Here is a 19,880-nt window from a genome sequence, read left to right on the forward strand (position 1 = left end):
AATTGCACCAGAAAAAGCAATTGAATCTAACAAATGATCCTTAATATGAGTCATAGTAATAGATGCAAGGCAGATGAAGAGAGTCTAAAAAGGCTTTCTGTGGATACATAGTGATCATCAGTTTTTGCAAGATATAAATTTAGATCATCCAAAATAAGTAATCTTGAATACTGTACAATATTGATGTAATATAATCAAATAACACTGTTGAATCTCTATCCAACTCTCTGGAGCTCTATATATTAACACTATCCCAAGAGAACCAAAGTCTGAATAATAATTAAATTTACAGAATAAAATTTCTAAGCTTCCTTTACCACAGAATCTAAGTAAATCAGAGATTAAAATGTATATATAAAATTTAGGGCTTCACATTGATTAATCGCGATTAAAAATTTTAATCGCATAAAGCAGCCTGCTCACAGTTTCCTTCTATACTCATACAGCGGCAAATATAAAGAGCAGAAATAAATATTCAGAACCAACATGTTTTAATTGCTAAAATGAAAATAAATAATTTTTCTTACCTTTGTTGCCTGGTGATTTTAAAGACGGAACAAAATAATTAGATTCCATCTTTAAATTCACCAGTAACTCAGCTTTGGGAGAGATTGGGGGGAGGGTCATAGGGGTTTGTGAAATGCATATGTTGGCATTGAGCTTTTTCGTTCCATGTTTGTGCTAGTACTTCTGTACTCAACTTGATGGCTTGGCTCTTGTTTTCAGTGGCTGCCTGGATGGCGGGACTTTATTGTTGTTCTCACTCCCAGTCATCCATCAATCTTTTCTTTTCCTTTTGCTATATGTTAGGGATTGGGGGGTTGCCTCTCAGGGCTCATAAGAGTCCTGGACCCTAAACGGGCGGGTGTTTCTTTTCTTCTTGCTGTTGGGATTGGTGTTTTTTATAGCCAATTTGTTTGACAAAACTCTTGATGATCCTATATTCGGTGGTCTGTGCATGGCCACCTTTCGATTGTATTATTTGTTATTCTCATCAATAAAAATTGTTTCAACCTAAAATGATCAATAAGAAAAATGATTTATTTTCATTTTAGTAATTAAAACATATTGGTTCTGAGAATTTACTTCCACTGTACAAGTATAGATGGAAATGTAAGGAGGAGGAAGTTTTATGCAATTAAAAATTTTAATTGTAATAAATCAATGTGCAGCCCTAATACAATTGCTAAGCCTCTCTCCCTTTTCTTCCCTCTAGAACAGGGGTGTCAATGTCCCTCCTTGAGAGCCACAATCCAGTCGGGTTTTCAGGATTTCCCCAATGAATATGCATGAGATCTATTTTCATGCACTTTCATTGTATGCTAATAGATCTCATGCATATTCATTGGGGAAATTCTGAAAACCCGACTGGATTGCGGCCCTCGAGGAGGGACTTTGACACCCCTGCTCTAGGATCATGTATAATGCTATATCCAAAAGGGCGTATATAATTCTGTTAACAGTAGAGAATCTCTTTCTGGGAGCTACATTTCTACTATAAATGCAGCCCCTATTAAATGATATTCTATTAAATCCTTCAATAAAAAAAGTTTGAATGCGTACTGATATAGCATTGCAATAATAGCATGGAACTGGTGTGGCTATATATGGTAGAGCCAAACAAAAACTGCAGACAGTGTACAAGATGCAGGCAATATTTATTGTACCAAAGTTGAAATGCAGTAATATAAAACTTTTTTACCAACCAAGGGACCCGACATGGTCCGTGTTTCGGACAACACACCTTCGTCAGGGGTCCATGGTAAATAAGGTATAAAATGTACCGCAAAGAATAAAGGTAACAACAAGTGCCTGTGTGAATCATTAAATAAATATTGCCTGCATCTTGTACACTGTCTGCAGTTTTGGGTTGGCTTTTCCTGTTTTGGTGGATTTTACTGCAGATTTTGTTGGATTTTCTCTTTTGTTGCTATATATGGTAGGCCTACAGTGGCATTACAAGGAACAGGTTGTACATTTAGATGATAACCTTACGAATATTTCCATAATAGACCTCTATCTTTTAAGTTGTAAACCGAGGGCTAGTTACACTAAATGTTCCGATCACGCACCAATGGTCGCTAAATCAGTTTGACTGGTTTAGCAACTGACCAAATTTGCCGACCCAATGTTGAAAACAGCTTACTGCGTGGTTTTCCATGTGTTTGTACATTCTCCAACTCTGGCATTTAAACGACCAGGGAAGGGGCCTTAGGCATGCTCCTCCCTCTGTATCCCAGGATGTACCGGGCAGGGTGCCTAAGGCCCCTCCCAGGGGGCATCTGGGCCTTAAGTGCCTGAGCCAGTCTGAGCCTTAAGAGGGGCCTAAGGCATCTGAGTTAATTGGGGCCTGGGAAGGCCTGCCATTTTGGAGTGGCGGGCCTGCAAGCAGGAGGGACTGGGCATCTCTCCTTCTGTCATCAAGTTTCAAGTTTATTAGTACATTTGATGAATCGCCTATTAAAATTGCTAAGCGATGAACAAAATCCAATAAAGAATAATAAAAAGAAACTAACATTTAACAATGTGATTACATAAAATACAGACATGAATCGGGAGGGAAAAAATTAAAAGTTACAATCTTAAATTTTTGGTAGAAAAAAGGAAAAAAACAAAAGGTAAGGGGTAATAATAATAATAATAATTTTATTTCTTATATACTGCTGTACCGTGAAGTTCTAAGCGGTTTACAGTAGAAACAGAAGAAATGCAATAAGTAAGATTAATTAAGATGAAGAGAGAGTACTTAGAGTTCCCTGACTGTCCCAAAGGCTCACATTCTTGCTAAAGTACTTGAGAAAAATAAATTAGTTAGGTTATAAACAAAGAGTAGAAGAAGGTAGGAAAACAGTTCATAGGAAAATTAATTTTGAATACATTATACATTATATATTGTTCAAGGCGGAATACAAATTATAGGAGATTTGGACATTACCAAAAGAATTGCGTAATAAAGATTATCTAGATAAATTACATAACAGTGATTCATGTACATTACATGGTGTGGTAGGGGATTCAATTATGAAAATTACATATCAGGGAATCAAGTGATAAGAGAATATAGTGGAGAATATCAGTATATACGGTTTACAGATTGGAAGTTGCCTAATAATGACATGTTTATTGGATAGTGTGGAAAATGTTTATATAGGAATCAGAGTATGTATGATAGGAAAGGTTCTAAGAATTGATTAATGTGTTATTCTATAGAGGGAGAGCTTGTGCATAAAGGGAGGATATTAGTTGGTAATGACGTGTTTTCTGAATAGAAATGTTTTGATTTCTTTTCGAAATACTTTGATGTCTGTTGTATTGATTATTAGTAATTAATCCATAGCACAGTTAGGAGCATCTCTAAAAAATATAAAAGTTTCAGATATTAAAAGCATCATTAAATAGATAGATTTTTTAAATGTTGCGATGTCATCTTCAATTCTAATATATTGAGGCAGAGCGTTCCACCATTGAGGTCCCATCACTGTGAACATATCAGATCTTCTTGTTCCTATGATTTTCAGAGAGGGTACTGAAAGCAGATTTTAACCAGATGAACGAAGTGGACGTTGAGTACTGTGTGGGATTAGATATCTGGATATAAATTGAGGTTCATTAGATGCTAGTGTTTTGAAAGTGAGCGACATTATTTTAAAGATAATCCTATGACCGATTGGCAACCAGTGGGCGTCTATTAGTAATGAAGTGACATGGTCATATTTTCTCGCGTTATATATTAATTTGATGGCCGTATTTTGTATTAACTGAAGTCTCCTTTTTTCTTTCTGGGTAATATTAAGAAGAAGTGCATTGCAGTAGTCAAGTTTTGCTATTACTAAAGAATGAATGAGTATCTTAATCGAAGTTAAACTGAGAAATTTGGCGATTGAGCGGATCAGTCGTAATTTATAGAAGCAGTTTTTAACAGTAAGATAGATCAACTTATCGTCTATTATTACTCCGAGGATTTTAACAGAGGAAACTAAGTTGAGTGGAATATTATTAAGAATGAACGGATTTGACAGAGTTAAGTCTTTTTTCCAAGAAAATAACATTGATTTAGTCTTATTTATATTTAGCGCTAATTTGTTTGTATTGAGCCAGTTTTGTATTATTTCCAATTTGTGATTAATGGATGTGATTTCAATGTTATTTTTCTTACTGTAGAGGTTCAGGGTGGCTTGGGGAGTGGTTCAGGGGGGCTGGGGGCATCTGGTGGCAGGAGGGAGTGGGCATCCCTCCTGCGATGTTTGGGAAAGCAGGGAGGGGTCGGTTCAGGGAGGTCCTGGTTGGGGAGGGTTCAGGTCAGCTGGGAGGTTCGCAGTGGTTTTTTTTAACAATGACCGAAAGAAAACACAGCGACAGTGTAACAAAGAAATAAAACACGAAGAGAACTAAGTTTAGCTTAGAGCATCAAAGACGGACTTCTCGGCTCTGCAGAAAACTGAGAACTGAGGAGACGTGCCCTACGCTGGGCGGGAAGGCACTCGCGCATGCGCGGTGCGGCAGACTCAATACTTCTGAGTGTCTTCAAGCAAGTCTGCTTGCGAGGCTGTCCGCATTAGGGCTCCGTGGATGATGTCACTCACATGTGAGAATAGGCTGCTGCTTGTCCTGGGATAAAGCCTTTAACCGGGTTCAGTGAGACTTTTTATGTTATTTTTTAAATCATTTCTATTCTGCTTATCCTACAATTCTATGCAGATTACAAATTATTCAGGTACTCAAGCATTTTTCCTCTAACTGTCCTGGTGGGCTCCCACTCTATCCAATGTAGCTGGGGCAATGGGGATTAATGACTTGCCCAGGGTCACAAGGAGCAGTGCAGGATTCAAACCCACAACCTCAGGGTGCCAAGGCTGTAGCTGTAACTATTACAGAAACAAAGAAATCGTGGAGAGTTGATGTCCAAGATGAAGGCTTTATTGAAACAAATAAATAATCCACATAAAAATGTGGATTATTTGTTTGAATAAAGTCTTCATCTTGGATATTGACTCTCCATGATTTCTTTGTTTCTTCAATATTACTCTCTGTGGAGAGACCAGGGACAATTTTCTTGGTGCTCTAACTATTGCACCACGTATTCCCATTGTAGGAGAATTTGGCGGGAGGTTCCTATCGGGACTGCGAGTCCTTTATGCATCTCCAAGAGCAAACATTATTGCCAACGGTCGGGAGTTACAAGGCAGGGTTGCCCCCCGTCACCTCTTTTGTTTGCGTTAACAGACCTGTTTATTAGAGATGTGGAGCCGATGCTGATGATTGCGGGTATACCGGTGGGGAAGTGACAGCTTAAGCTGTTGGCCTACGCAAATGACCTCTTGGCACACCTTTCAGAGCCAGAGCGCTCGCTGCCTGCGCTTTTGGAAGTGGTGAAGGAATTCAGGGATTATGTGGGGTTACGACTCAACTTGTCTAAATCAGAGGTACTTCCCTTGGATGTGGAATGCAGAGACAGATGGGGAGGGGGTGGACTTCCCTTTACGATGGGAGTACAGATGACTATAGATGTGATGGCCTTATATAATAAATGTGATCCAGCTGCTGCGGGAGACTGGACAAATGTTAGAGCACTGGCGGGCGCTCTCGCCAATTGGCCGTGTGAATCTGGATCGGATGTTCATAATGCCAAAATGGTTATATCTGCTGCAGTTACTTCCCCTTAAGCTCCTGAAGAGAGATGTGGCCATGCTGAATAGAATGTTGGCACAATATTGTTGGGCGTATAAAAAGCTAAATTGAGACTGTCTTAATTGATGGGGAGTTGGGACTGCCTAATATGCAGCATTATAATTATGCATGTCTGTTGAAACACTTATGTAATTGGCTTGCACAAACAGAGCAGTACACTCCTGTGTCTATATTATGCCCCAGACAGTTATTTCTCCCTTTTACAGATGCCCCAGAGATTTAAAGATAGTCTAGTGTTGCAATCAGCTGTGGCGTTGTGGAGATGGTTGATTAGGAAGATGGAGGGGCATCCGAATGTCACCGACTTAATACCATTGAGAGTACACTCACTATTCCCTCCTGGGAACAAGAACAGGGTGTTTGAGCGCTGGGAGAGAGAAGGACTGACTAAATTGGAAAGTGTTCTGATGCCGGAGATTTAGTTGACCCAGACAACGTGTAAGGCAAAGCAGGAATGCAATGGGGGGAACACATTCGCCTACTGCAAGCTACATTTCAGAGCAACATTAGAGCCGATTCCCTTAAGTGCTGATGGGGGGATGGGTGGGGTGGGGGATAGGGGTTGATTAGGTTGAGTAGGAACAATTTATATGACTCTTCTTTTTGTGGAGTACATGAGGGGTTGGCTCTGCTGCAGGGTCCGTCATGTTCAGCATGGGGATGTCCGGTGGAATTAGCATCGGGGAGGGGAGGGGGTGCTGTGATGGGTGGAAGTGGGTTACAACTTACATTTGAAATTGGATGATCAGACTTTGATGGCTTTTTCACTGAGTGTGTTTCGTACTGTTATCAGCATATGTTTCTTTGGTTTACTGGTTGTTCTGTTGTCATCCTCAATAAAATTATTTCTATAATATTTTTTACCTATATTTTCTCTCAGGAATGTCTGCTTAATAGTTGTTCCTTCCACCACTCCTAGATGTTCATATACACTTTTTTCTGTATTGCCTGTATGAACGGTTTTGCATCTCTTCAAATGTGATTTCCATTTAGGCTTTTACCACATTCTGGTCAGTATATGGTTTTACTCCAGTATGAATCCTCTTGTGCAGTTTTAAATTTGAATGCCTTTTAAAGCTTTTACCACATTCTGAACAGGTAAATGGTTTCTCTCCAGTATGAATTATCTTGTGCTTTTTTAAATGTGATTGCTGATTAAAGCTTTTACCACATTCTGAACAGGTATATGGTTTCTCTCCAGTATGAATCCTCTTGTGCACTTTTAAATTTGATGGGTTATTAAAACTTTTGCCACATTCTGAACAAGTATATGGTTTCTCTCCAGTATGAATGCTCTCGTGTATTTTTAAAGTTGAATCCCAATTAAAGCTTTTACCATATTTCAAATAAGTATATAGTTTCTCTCCAGTATGAATCCTCTTGTGCCTTTTTAAATCTGATTGCTGAATAAAGCTTTTACCACATTCTGAACAGGTATATGGTTTCTCTCCAGTATGAATCCTCTTATGCATTTTTAAAGTTGAATGTTGATTAAAGTTTTTACCACACTCTGAACAGGTATATGGTTTTTCTCCAGTATGAATCCTCTTGTGCATTTTTAAAGTTGAAACCCAATTAAAGCTTTTACCACATTCTGAACAGGTATATGGTTTCTCTCCAGTATGAATCCTCTTGTGCATTTTTAAAGTTGAATGCTGATTATAGCTTTTACCACATTCTGAACAGGTATATGGTTTCTCTCCAGTATGAATCCTCTCGTGCATTTTTAAAGTTGCATCCCAATTAAAGTTCTTACCACATTCTGAACAAGTATATAGTTTCTTTCCAATATGAATCCTCTTGTGCATTTTTAAATCCGATTGTTGAATAAAGCTTTTACCACATTCTGAACAGGTATATGGTTTCCCTCCAGTATGAATCCTCTTGTGCATTTTTAAATTTGATGGGTGAGTAAAACTTTTGCCACATTCTGGACAGGTATACGGTTTCTCTCCTGTATGAATCCTCTTGTGCATTTTTAAAGTTGAATGCTGATTAAAGCTTTTACCACATTCTGAACAGGTATATGGTTTCTCTCCAGTATGAATCCTCTTGTGCATTTTTAAATTTGATGGGTGAGTAAAACTTTTACCACATTCTGGACAGGTATATGGTTTTTCTCCAGTATGAATCCTCTTATGCTTTTTTAAATCTGATTGGTGAATAAATCTTTTGCCACATTGTGGACAGGTATATGGTTTCTCTCCAGTACGAATCCTCTTATGCTTTTTAAAATCTGATTGTTGATTTAATCTTTTGCCACATTCTGCATATGTAAATTGTCTCCCACTTTCATGGATTCTCTGAAGACATTTTAAACCTGTTTGATGATAAAAAGGTTTTATCATAACATAAAGATGTAGAATGTTTCTCTCCCATTTGAATTATTTTGTGCATTGTTATCTAAAGATTTTATAAGTAACTAGTCTTTAAGCCCATTACATTAACAGGTGCTAGAATATATATATGTCTGTCTGTCTGTCTTTCATTCTTTCCGTCTCTCTCCCTCCTTGGCTCCCTTTTTCTGTCTTTCTGTCCCTCTCCCTGCCTGTGTCATTCTTCCTTTCTGTCTGTCTCCCTCCCTCCTGCTGTCTGTGTCTCATTCTTTTCCTCCATTTCCCTGTGCAGTAGTATTTCCACCCCACTTCCCTGTGGAGCAGCAACAGCAACAGCATTTCCCCCCTCTCCCCCCGACTTCCCTGTGCAGCAGCAGCGGTATTTGTCTTCCCCTCCAGGTCCCTGTGCAGCAGTTGCAGCATTTCCCCTACCCCTTCCCTTCTCTTACCGCGATCTTGCCTGCTCCGTTTGGCCCCTCCCCCGCATTCTGGCCTGCTGCGATCTGGCTGTTCCGTTCGGCTCCTCGCGGCTGGAGTCCTCTTCTTTGTCGGCCCCCCCTTCCCTTCCCTTCCTGCGGTCTTGAGCTTCGGTCTGGTCTGGCCTGCTAGCCTTGCCGTATTTTTTTTTTAGTTGAAAGACGTGGCGGTGGCTCCTCTCATGATCCCCACCTGCGTCGGAAGTCTGACGCAGGCGAGGATCGTGAGAGAAGCCACCGCTGCGTCTTTCAACTAAAAAATGCAATACGGCAGGGAGCAGGCCAGACCGAAAAACAGAACCGTAAGCCACTCCTACCTGTGGGTCGCTACAGCTCACAGAAAACCGGCACACGCATAGGAAGTGCGCATGCGTGGCTTACCATTTTATTATATTAGATTAGTTTTATTCCTTCTTGTATCAATTGGTGAATTGTTATGGGTCAATATTCAGATGGAGGCACTGATCATTTTCTATAAAGCTGATAACATATCTGGCCACCGGCATTAAAAATCTGGTTCATGGGTGATGGCTGGAAGCTGTGTGGTTACAGCTGGTATTCAGTGCAGTTCCCACATAGCTAACTGGACACAGGACTGGTATTTAAGCAGTCTTACTTGTCTAGTTAGCTATGTTTGTACTGGCATTGAATGTCCCCACTGTACATTCGCATAATTTCAGGGTCTGACCTGACTCCACCACTGCTTGGATCGTGCTGGGATGGTCAGCGCTGCTACTGCTGCTTGTATGATGGACCATTTACTAGTGATTGCTGCTCTGCTCCTCTTTTTCAGTCCTGAATGCTGCTGAACGAACTTTCCCCGAGTGCAAGTCATGTGACCTAAAAATGTCATTTCTAAAACTGAATCGGGTTTTGCTCCTTGGGGTGAACTCTCAGGAGGGATTGGGACTTTGCCTGCTGTCTTTACATTCCCTGCGTTGCTGTTGTTTTCCTTGTACTCCTCTACAACACCCAATCTCAGACCATGACTTCTAAGCAGACCTTATTAAAGATCTACTAAGAGCTCCAACATTTAGATGTCTTATGCCTCACGGAGACTTTACTGCGTCCGAGAGAGGAGGTGCTGAGTCTGTTATTACAATGCTGCCTCTCAGGTTTGGAGACTGGCAAGGAGAAATTAGGTTCTTACCTGCTAATTTACTTTCTTTTAGCTTCTCCAGACCAGTAGAGGTTAATCTTTACGAATGGGTATATATCCAATCATGACCAGCAGGTGGAGACTGAAAACAAAACTGTGGAATAGTATATAATATATTCCCTTCTCTATTCTCATCAGTCTGCTGAATAGCCAAGCAGAACTAAGAACTGGAAACAGAAATAAACAATACTCCGAACAAGAGTAACAACTAACATACCCAAATGCTGTTGGAAAATGCAGAGGAGAAATACCAGAAAGGAAATGCCCCACAGCTTGCCAGCTAAGCCAGCCGAGCTACATCCGCTGTTCATCAATTCTCCCCGGCCCTAGAAAAATACTATACCAGCACGAAATCCCGAAAATCCTGACGCACAGGAAAAGAGCGGGAAACAGGACATACCCCTCCTGAAGAGGGGCCTCCATATGCGGGGTCTTCGGAGGCGCAACTTCAAAAATGCAGCACCGAGGAGACCTACTAAATCAGGTCTAAAAGCGCATCCCTCTGAATAAAAAGCCCACCATGGACGCATCTGCGCCGGAAGACGGGAAACCCGATGCCCCGCTGCCAGTGGCCGTCCCCTCTAGAGGATCCTGGAAGCCCACTTGATACGTTCCCATCCACCTCCACCCCCGAGGCCAGCGGTGCTGCTCTACCCCCACCTGAGAACCGGCATTGCTCCCCCCGAAGGCCCCCCGTGTGATCTGCTACCCCCCCGTGATCCTGCACCTCCCCGCCGCAATCTGAAATCCCCAGACCCACCCGAACACGCTTCTTACTTCCATCTTGGCGCCGGCATGTCCTGCGTTTTGGTGCTGGTGCCGAAAGATCTGCCTCCTCTTCTTTGCTGAGACTTGGCTGGGAGCAGACAAATGAGTGCAAAGCGAAGACAAGTGAGCGCAAAGGTAACTGAGCAACATAACTGTGCTAAAAACGTGCTCAGAAGTGCGTGACGGGACAAAAGCGCCTGGACGGCGTTCGCTTGTCTTGCGCTCAGTTGTCATGCTCGTGCTTTTTACTAGAAATCATTCGCACTGAATTGTCTTGCGCTCAGATATCTTACGCTCACTTGTCTTTTCACTCACTTGTCTTGCGATCAGTTGTCTGCGTCCATTTGTCCTGCGCGCATTTGACTATGAACCGATCCGAACGCCGAAAATCATTAGTAACTTGAAGATACTGCAAGAGCACTCTCCTTATATCGAGCAAATGCAAGGCAGGAAACCTCGACCTCCTAAAGGATGGTAGAAAGAGGACCTGATTGACATGAAAAGGAGACACCACTTTTGGAAGAAAGGAGCTGTTCGAATCGAAACTCCGGCCTCCGAGAAACGTAAGAATAGATCCCTGCAGAACAACGCCTGCAACTCAGATACCCGCCTGGCCGAAGAAAAAAAAAATCACCTTTAAGGTAACATCCTTGAGTGTCACGTTATCCAAAGGCTCAAAAGGCACCCCTTGCAAACCTCCAAGGACCACCTTCAGACTCCAATCCAGACACGGCCTCTGCAAAGGCGGCCTAATGTGGTTCACCCCCTTAAGGAAACGTATCACATCTGGGTGAGACCCTATGGACAAACTTGACACCTTCCCTCTATAACAGGCAATAGCCGCTACTTGTACCCAAATGGAATTGTAGGCCAACCCTTTAGCAACCCCCTCTTCCAGGAAGGAAAGAATCTGAGACAGGGAAGCCTCAAAGGGAAAAATCTCTAATTGAATGCACCAAGCTTCAAACACCCGCCAGATCCTAGCATAAGTCGTAGAGGTAGACTTCTTCTTTGCCTGCAGCAGAGTAGAGATAACTTGCTCGGAATATCCCCTACGCTGCAGCCTTGACTTTTCAATAGCCAGGCTGTAAGACCACAGCGGAAGGGAGTGTCCCCCTGAACCAACTCCTGTGTGAAGCAGGGAGTGTCCCCCTGAACCAACTTCTGTGTGAAGCAGACAGGTGTCCCCCGCAATCGAAGCGGAGTGACCTGTGACCACCTCCTCCAAGGAGTCTAACCTGAGGGCCGCAGACAACTCTGAAATATCCACCCCGCTGCACTCGAGCAGCGAGCCAGTTGAAGCAATATGTGCCCCCTCACCGGCCGGAGAGGTAACCTCCTCAACAACCACCATGGGGCCCTTGGAGGACTGAGGGCCTACCCTACTTCCTGAGCCTGCTCCCCGTGCCTGCTGGTGAGCCAGGGAACTCATCGCAAGAGATTCAAAGGACATACTTCCTTGAGTCTCTGTCTCCTGAGGAACCAATTGACCCAGTGGTGGGCCCTCAAAGCCCCGCAATAGAGCCGCAGGCCCTTCTGTCTGCGAGGAACCAGAAACCCCGGCCCCATGACTCGTTGGCCCCGGAGCGAACCTCTCACAACCTCCTATCCGGCCCCTGCCCACAGGGATGCCCAGAAAGAATCTGCACCTGGAAAGAAACATTCTCAATCGTAACCCTCATGCCCTACAAAGAAGACCTCCTGGCCCTACGTAATCTTGGCCCATTCCGCCAGAAATGAGGTCAGCCGTCCCCCCATTCACTCGGCAGAAGAAGCCAAAAACCCGCCATTGTGTAGGTCGTGAGGACTAGGGAAGTTCTGCCCTTAAAGCTGAGGGTTTGGCAGGGCTAGAAGGTCGCATCTGCGCAACCTTGGACCTGGCACTATATGCCGTCGTATAGGAGGCCCAATATGATGATTTCCCTGGGCTATACCTCCTGGTATCCCGAAAACATAGCCTAGAAGGAGATCGAGGTGCTCAATATGATGATTTCCCTGGGCTATACCTCCTGGTATCCCGAAAACATAGCCTAGAAGGAGATCGAGGTGCTCCTCTAGACCTATCCTCCGGCAACCTCTGAGACATAAGAGTCACCAAAATCCTTCACCAGTTTCTCCAGGTTCTCTCTGAACAGTAACCAGCCCGTAAAGGGAAGTCGTACCAGGCGTAACTTGGAGGTGGCATCCGCTGCCCAATGAATCAGCCTAGATACCACTGGTAGAGCCATCTGCTTAGCTGAAGCCCTAATCATATCATATAAGGCATCGGCCAGATACACCAACCTTGACTTCACATCGGGAAAATCTGGGGGCAGAGCTCCACCAGACTTTACCACCCTATCATTAAACAGCTGGATCCACTGAAGACAGACCCTTGCCGCATAAGAACTGCACATAGCTGCCTGTAGAGTCAGGGCTGCCACATCAAATGAAGACCTTAAAGAAGACTCATTCTTCCTATCCTGAGGGTCTTTCAGAGTTATACCTCCCTCGACCAGTAGTTTTCTTAATTACCACTGACACTAAAGCGTCCACCTTTGGAAGCCTAAATCTATCCTGCTCCTCGAGAGCCGACAGGCAAATGTGCAGACAGTCCATAGCTTTAGAAATAAAGGCTGCCAGTTCCTCCCCATGGAACAGGCGCAAAGCCGAGGGATCATCCCCTCCAGCCTCTTCTATATCCATGTCCAGCACCCCAGCCTCCCCCCTGGAACTGAACATAGGAAGAGAGACGGTTAAGCAAAGTCATCAGCCTCGGGCACCCTATGCCTCTTGGCCTCTTTATGATCATAATGTGGCAGTATCATCGTCCCCTGGGCTAGGCTTCCCTTGGTGAAACCCCCCTCCTTCTGGGCTTGCCCTCTGCTGCGAAAAACTTTATGCAGCAGAAGCACAAACTCCGGCGAGAGGTTACCTAAGGCCGCAAGCCCTTCCGGAGCCGCCACTCCATGAGTCAGCAGTTCTTCTGAAGCCGTGCCTGAGGTGCACGGCCGCACCTCCAATGCTGCAGCCAAAGCCGGTCTTGCCTTCTTCTCCCCAAGCGTGTCTTTGGCGTGGGGAGGAGGCGCACCCTCCGATGCCGAAAGAGTTGCCGCAGCCGCGTCTACCACACAGCCCAACGAATAAAGTCCCAAAATAGAGCAGCAATTCCCACACCGCGAGCAGCATTTCACTGCCTCCGCTGCCACGCTCCCCGACAAACAATACACAGTGGTATTCATGTACTCTGCTGGCAAACCTGGTCCAAGCCAAACGGCTTGGTGGGGGTTTCCTTATGGGAAAGAAGCCCTCTGGACCAGGAAACTTTCTCCACGAGCGGTAAGGGTGGGGAAGGGACCTGGGAGGATCCAGGTGTTGCCCCCAAAGTCGGAACTGTAATCTGCCGACACCCCTGAACTCAACTGGAGCCTAAGCAGCAGGAGAAACAGCCTTTCCACACAGGAGTCAGAGATCCAGGAACCATTGTAACAGTAACAATCCAACCTGCTGGAGATAGAGCATACTGATGGCAAGAGGGACTCCATCCAAGATATACACCTGCGAGTCAGTTCTCTATCTCCACCTGCTGGTAGATGTGTGCTATCCCACTAGTCTCTGGATTCGTCTGCTGTCGAAGCTAAGGAATTAATGCTTTGATATAGTCACTACATGTAAAAGATTTCACTTCAGCATGCGTTCTCTGCTGTATTTAAGGTTCACCTTTCGTTTGAAACCTTTTCTACACTAACAACACACAAAGGGTCTCACCCTGGGGTGGATTCTCTTGGGCAATAATAAATGATATATCTTACCAAGGCTTTTTCCACAGGTGTCATGTAGAATGGATTTCTTCCCTTTCCTCTCTCCCTGGAGGAGTTTAAAAGACATTTGGTTGCTGTTTTTATTTTGTAAGGGTCTCTCTTCTCTCAGATGTCTCTGGAGCTCAGGGATGTTTGTGAGTTCCCTGTCACTTTTTGCACACTCAGTGACTGCATCCAAGGAGTCTCTTGCAGGGTCTCTCTGCTTCTTCTCAGATTCCTGTTGATAATTCCTTGCGTTTCGACTCTCATTCCTCTGGGAAATATTCTCACTGACATTTCCCGATTGTCTTGGGATAGGTTCAATTTCAAGAAGCCATTTTTCTTGATTCTCCTCCCTCTTCGTCTCCTTCATTGCCTCAGTATCTGCTGGATAGAAAGAAAAGACGGTAATCGTGCATTAGTAACTATGGAGCGCTACTAACGATCGAGAAACAAAGTTTTCTGGGCTCACACAACTACATGGGATTTCTCATGTTAAGAAAATTCTGCGATAAGTCTTCAAGCCTCACTCTCTCTTTGTTTTTAGGTTCAAACAATTTTTATTGATGCAAACAACAGCAAATGCAATATCAGGGCACCCCAATGATGCATCTTAGACATGAATATAACAAATATGTACAGAAAAAGAGTAACAGCAACAAAACTCCCCCCCCCTTCTAATCTACGCAGAGCAAGCGAGACCGGAGGTGGTGGAAAGGCACTCCAAGGCCCTGGACTCTGATGAGCCCCGAAGATCATACCCGGAACGAATTGCCAGAACCTTCCAACACCCCCCTCCTCCCCTCCCCAAAACCCCCCTCCCCATCTTCCCTCCCCCCATGGTACTCTCCACCCCGCCCCACCATCACTCATCATTGCTCTCTCAGCCCTACAAACTGAGCACCCAGATTAGAACACCCATCTTAAAACCTCACTGCGTCCCTTCGGATGCAAGGACTGCAGATATGGATCCCAGATATTCAAAAACAGCATCTTTCGCTTCTGAGACCCTCCGGCATCTCACGCCTCCCAGGTGGCCAACTGATGCAATCTCTCTTTTTTTTTTTAAATTAGGTTATGAAATTAATTTTCCAATTAGCAATAAACCCAAAGGGAAAAATAACAATTGAAGAAAGGTGTAACAGGGTATATACCAGCTGTGGTGGGTAGGACAGAATTGCAAGAATGTCATTATCGTACTATGTTGTTGGCTTATGTCCCTAAAAACCAAGTCTATTACATGGGAAGTGTCGACACAAAACTTTGTATAAAATGCCATTCTGCAGTGAACTGTTATGTGCATAGTCTGTGGATGTGTTCAACTATTCAAGGTTTTGGAGAGATGCAGCTTGCTTCTTGGGAAAAACCTTAAATACGGCCATTTCTATCTCTGCGCCTAGTATGTTATTCTGCCATTTCTCTCTTTTGCATACACCAGCTCTGGAAAAATTGTTTTTGAGCAAGTGTTACGTCGTGGGGAAGAAATGTATTTTGAATCATTGGTTGTCTGAGCTGCTCCTTTCGTGTGGCGTTGGAGAAACAAGCTCCATGCCATGCTGAGACGGGAGGAGAGCGGCTTCTGGCTCCCAGAAAAGGCGTAAGGCTTTCCTTCAAGTGTTGACTCCTTATGAATATTCTGGCTCCGAGAGGTCGCAGTCATAGATCTTGAATAACTTGTAATTAGGGTTTTTGAGTTTAGTCTATGGGTTACTATTTTTTTTTCTGTTTCGGGACAGGGAGGGCAAAGGGTTGGGAAGGGAGGGTGTTTGGGACCGAGAGGAGGTGTTGTAATACAGGGGTTGATGCTTGGGACCATGGTGGGCATGGTCCATTATTGCAAAATTATTGTTCTTGTACGGATGTTTGTACTTCTCATTGGTTTCAATAAAAAGAATATTAAATTAAAAAAGGTATAGCAGCAGCAAATACAGCCCACAAAGACATCAAAATAGGAACCCCCCACCCACAACTACAGCTACCTCTGATCGCATGTTCTTTCTCACGGACAATTCTAGAACTGCCTAAGATCTAAATACATTAACTTTTCGTTTTAAAAGCAAGTCCAATGGGATCAATAAGTTACTTAAGAAACCTCAGTAAAAGGTTCTGTGTGTCAGAACCAACATTTTAAATTTGGCTTGATAAAAATATAGTAACCAACTGGCTTCCTTCAGGAGTGGAAAAGCATGGCAAAGTCTCCCAGTCCCTACAAAAATCTTAATAGCTGCATTTTCAATGTCTTGGCTGAAGTTAACAGTATATTTGGATAGCTCAACAAAGAAGGAGCTTCAATAATCAAGACAAGACCATGAATAACGTATAATGAAGACTTGGCATAGGCCATAATGCCCCAAAATATCTCTGAACTACTGATTACTCCTGACAGAATTCTGCGTAAAATATTTCAAAATTTTGTGTAAAAAAATCCAAATTCTGCACATAAAGTGGTCCTTTTTTATGTGTAATCATTTTTATTGAATTTAAACATAGACCAACAAATCAGTACAATCAGCAATCCCATCCCACCCACTCACTCTAGAACAGCAGCTGTCAACCAAACCAGGATATACACAGCATACCGGAACCCATCAGGTTATATGCTGGAAGCGAAAACGGGAACTGACAGGGTTGACGGTCAGCCTAGAAGAGGTATATAGGCAGATTGATAGGCTTAAGAGCGATAAATCCCCGGGACCGGATGGCATCCATCCGAGGGTCATCAAGGAACTGAAAGGGACCATAGCTGAACTACTTCAACTAATAGCCAATTTGTCGATCAAAACGGGAAAGATTCCGGAGGACTGGAAGGTGGCGAATGTTACGCTGATCTTCAAAAAAGGTTCGAGGGGAGATCCGGGAAACTACAGACCAGTGAGTCTGACCTCGGTACTGGGAAAGATGGTAGAGGCGCTGATAAAGGACCGCATCATTGATCACCTTGACAGACACGGTCTGATGAGGACCAGCCAGCACGATTTCAGTAAAGGCAGATCTTGTTTGACGAACTTGCTGCACTTCTTCGAGGGAGTAAAGAGGCAGATAGATAAGGGTGCCCCGGTTGACATTGTATATCTGGACTTTCAGAAGGCGTTCGACAAGGTTCCGCATGAACGACTACTTCGGAAAATTGCGAGGCATGGAATCAAGGGAGAAATATTCACGTGGATTGCTGGACCATAGGAAACAGAGAGTGGGGGTGAATGGGCAATACTCAGACTGGAAGAGCATCACCAGTGAGGTGCCGCAGGGCTCGGGGCTTGGACCCATACTCTTCAACATCTTTATAAACGATCTGGACATAGATACGACGAGCGAGGTGATTAAATTTGCGGATGACACGAAGTTATTCAGAGTAGTAAAGAGGCAGGGGGATTGCGAAGATCTACGTGACATAACCAGGCTTGAGGAATGGGTATCGACATGGCAAATAAGATTCAACATGGATAAATGTAAAGTAATGCATGTGACCAGTGTTCTCCCTAGGGCCTTTTAGCCGGGCAGTCCGGACGGGTAATTTAGATGACCGCCCAGCTATCATCCGCTACTGAATTCTGCTGCTGCCACCGCTGCTCAACATTAAAAAAAAAAATCGGCTTAGAGAACTTATGCTTCGGGGCTCTAACATGTGCGTGCCGGCATCCCTTCTCTTCCCTCCGAAACTGGAAGTTATGTCCGGGGGGTGGGAGGGAAGAGAAGGGAAGCCAGCATGCACAAGTTAGAGCCCCGAAGCATGCGTTCGCGGGCTAAGGCGGGAGACAGGTCAGTGAAGCTTACCATTTGCTCTTGTTGCTGCCGGGTCTTGCCTACTTTCTGTTTCCGCGAAGGCAGGACCCGGCAGCATTTCTCCCAATAGGTCGATCTTGGGCCGATCAGCCTTCCTCTCCCCGATGTCAATTCTGCCGTCGGAGACAGCAGAATTGACGTCGGGGAGAGGAAGGCTGGTCGGCCCGAAGCAGGGAGAGCTTGGGGCGGCGGCTTTGGGGCCTGTTATCCGATGGCAGCAGCAGTGGCAGTGGCTTGGGGGAGGGCAGGGAAAGAAAAAAGAGGGCAAGCAGGGAGACAGAAGGAAAGAAGAGAAACAGAACAAAAGAAAGGGGGCATGAAGAGAGAAAGAAAGAGAGGGCAGGGAGAGAGGAAGAAAAAGTTGGTGGGGAGGGAATGAGGTCAGGAGGAGAGGAAGCATACAGGCTGAAAGAAGGGAAGAAAGATTGGATGCACAGTCAGAAGAAGAAAGTGCAACCAGAGACTCATGAAATCACCAGACAAGGTAGGAAAAATGATTTTATTTTTAAATTTAGTGATCAAAATGTGTCTGAATTTATATCTGCTGTCTATATTTTTCACTATGGTCCCCTTTTACAAAACTGCAATAGAAGTTTTTAGCGCCAAAGAAAGCTAATTTAGGATCCAACATAATTCCTAAAATCTTTATGGTCAGAGTATGTTGCAATAACTGAGGTGCAGCATCAGAGAAACATAATTGATCAGATATCCAAACAGCTTTTGATTTTGTAGGGTTCAGTTTCAGACGGTGACTCCCAAGCCAATCAGCAACGCTCCATAAACCAAGATTAAATGATGACGTCATGCTGGATACTAACTGAATTTTAACCACAAAGAAGTACGCTGAAATCCCGTGTTCTTGGGCGAGAAGAGCCAGAGGGCTTAGGAATAGGTTAAATAACAGAGGAGACGACGCTGAACCCTGGGTCCCTCCACACGATAATAGCTGAAAAGCAGAATTCCCGTAGCTAAGGATTCCCACTTAACAGGAGCAGAAATCCTGAAAAAGGGATGAAAAAAACACCAAATTAAATAATAAAAGGAGAGAGCAAAACAAGCGCACTCTTGCAGGCACGCGTGCATAAGGGAAAACCTAGAGGTGGAGCTAGAGAGCACAGTGAAGTAGAGCAGAGTCACAGAAAAATATCCAAAGTGGATTCCTTCTGCATATGGCACGCACAGTTTTTCTCAACTCGGTCCTGGAGTACCCCTTTGCCAGTCAGGTTTTCAGGATATCCATAATGAATATGCATAAACTTGATTTACATATACTGCCTCCATTATATGCAAATTTATTTCATGCATATTCATTATGGATATCCTGAAAACCTGAGTGGCAAATGGGTACTCCAGGACCGAGTTGAGAAACACTGGGTCTAGACCAGGGGTAGGCAATTCCGGTCCTTGAGAGCCAGAGCCAGGTCAGGTTTTCAGGATATCCACAATACATATGCATGAGATAGATTTGCATCTCAAGGAGGCAGTGCATGCAAATCCATCTCATACATATTCATTGTGGATATCCTGAAAACCTGACCTGGCTAGGTTTCTTGAGGACCGGAATTGCCTACCCCTGGTCTAGAATCACCTATTGCACTGGAACATGTATTCTGCCTGTTCAGCAGGATATAATTTCTCACAAGCCCCACTCACCTTCCCTGGGAGCTGCTTTCTCTATTAAGCAGGAGACAGGACTGAGATGCTCAACCGTGAAGATACAGAATGGGAAGAAATAGATATTCAAGGTCTGCAGCCCACCAAAGATCTACAAACTTCTGTAGCTTTGTAAACTTATTCCAATGCTGGACTCCATCAGATGATATCATCCACTTGGGAGGACTTATATACTGCTCTCCATACAGATAAATAATAATAATAACTATATTTTTGT

At 44.0% G+C, this 19,880-nt stretch overlaps 1 pseudogene; it reads right to left on the reverse strand.

Annotated features, from left to right (window-relative positions):
• Positions 1 to 4,853: 4,853 nt before the first annotated feature.
• LOC117354953 overlaps positions 4,854 to 19,880 on the reverse strand; it is a 329,542-nt pseudogene continuing 314,515 nt past the window's right edge.

Source organism: Geotrypetes seraphini, chromosome 2 (genome assembly GCF_902459505.1).
Source record: "Geotrypetes seraphini chromosome 2, aGeoSer1.1, whole genome shotgun sequence".
Lineage (NCBI taxonomy): Eukaryota > Metazoa > Chordata > Amphibia > Gymnophiona > Dermophiidae > Geotrypetes > Geotrypetes seraphini.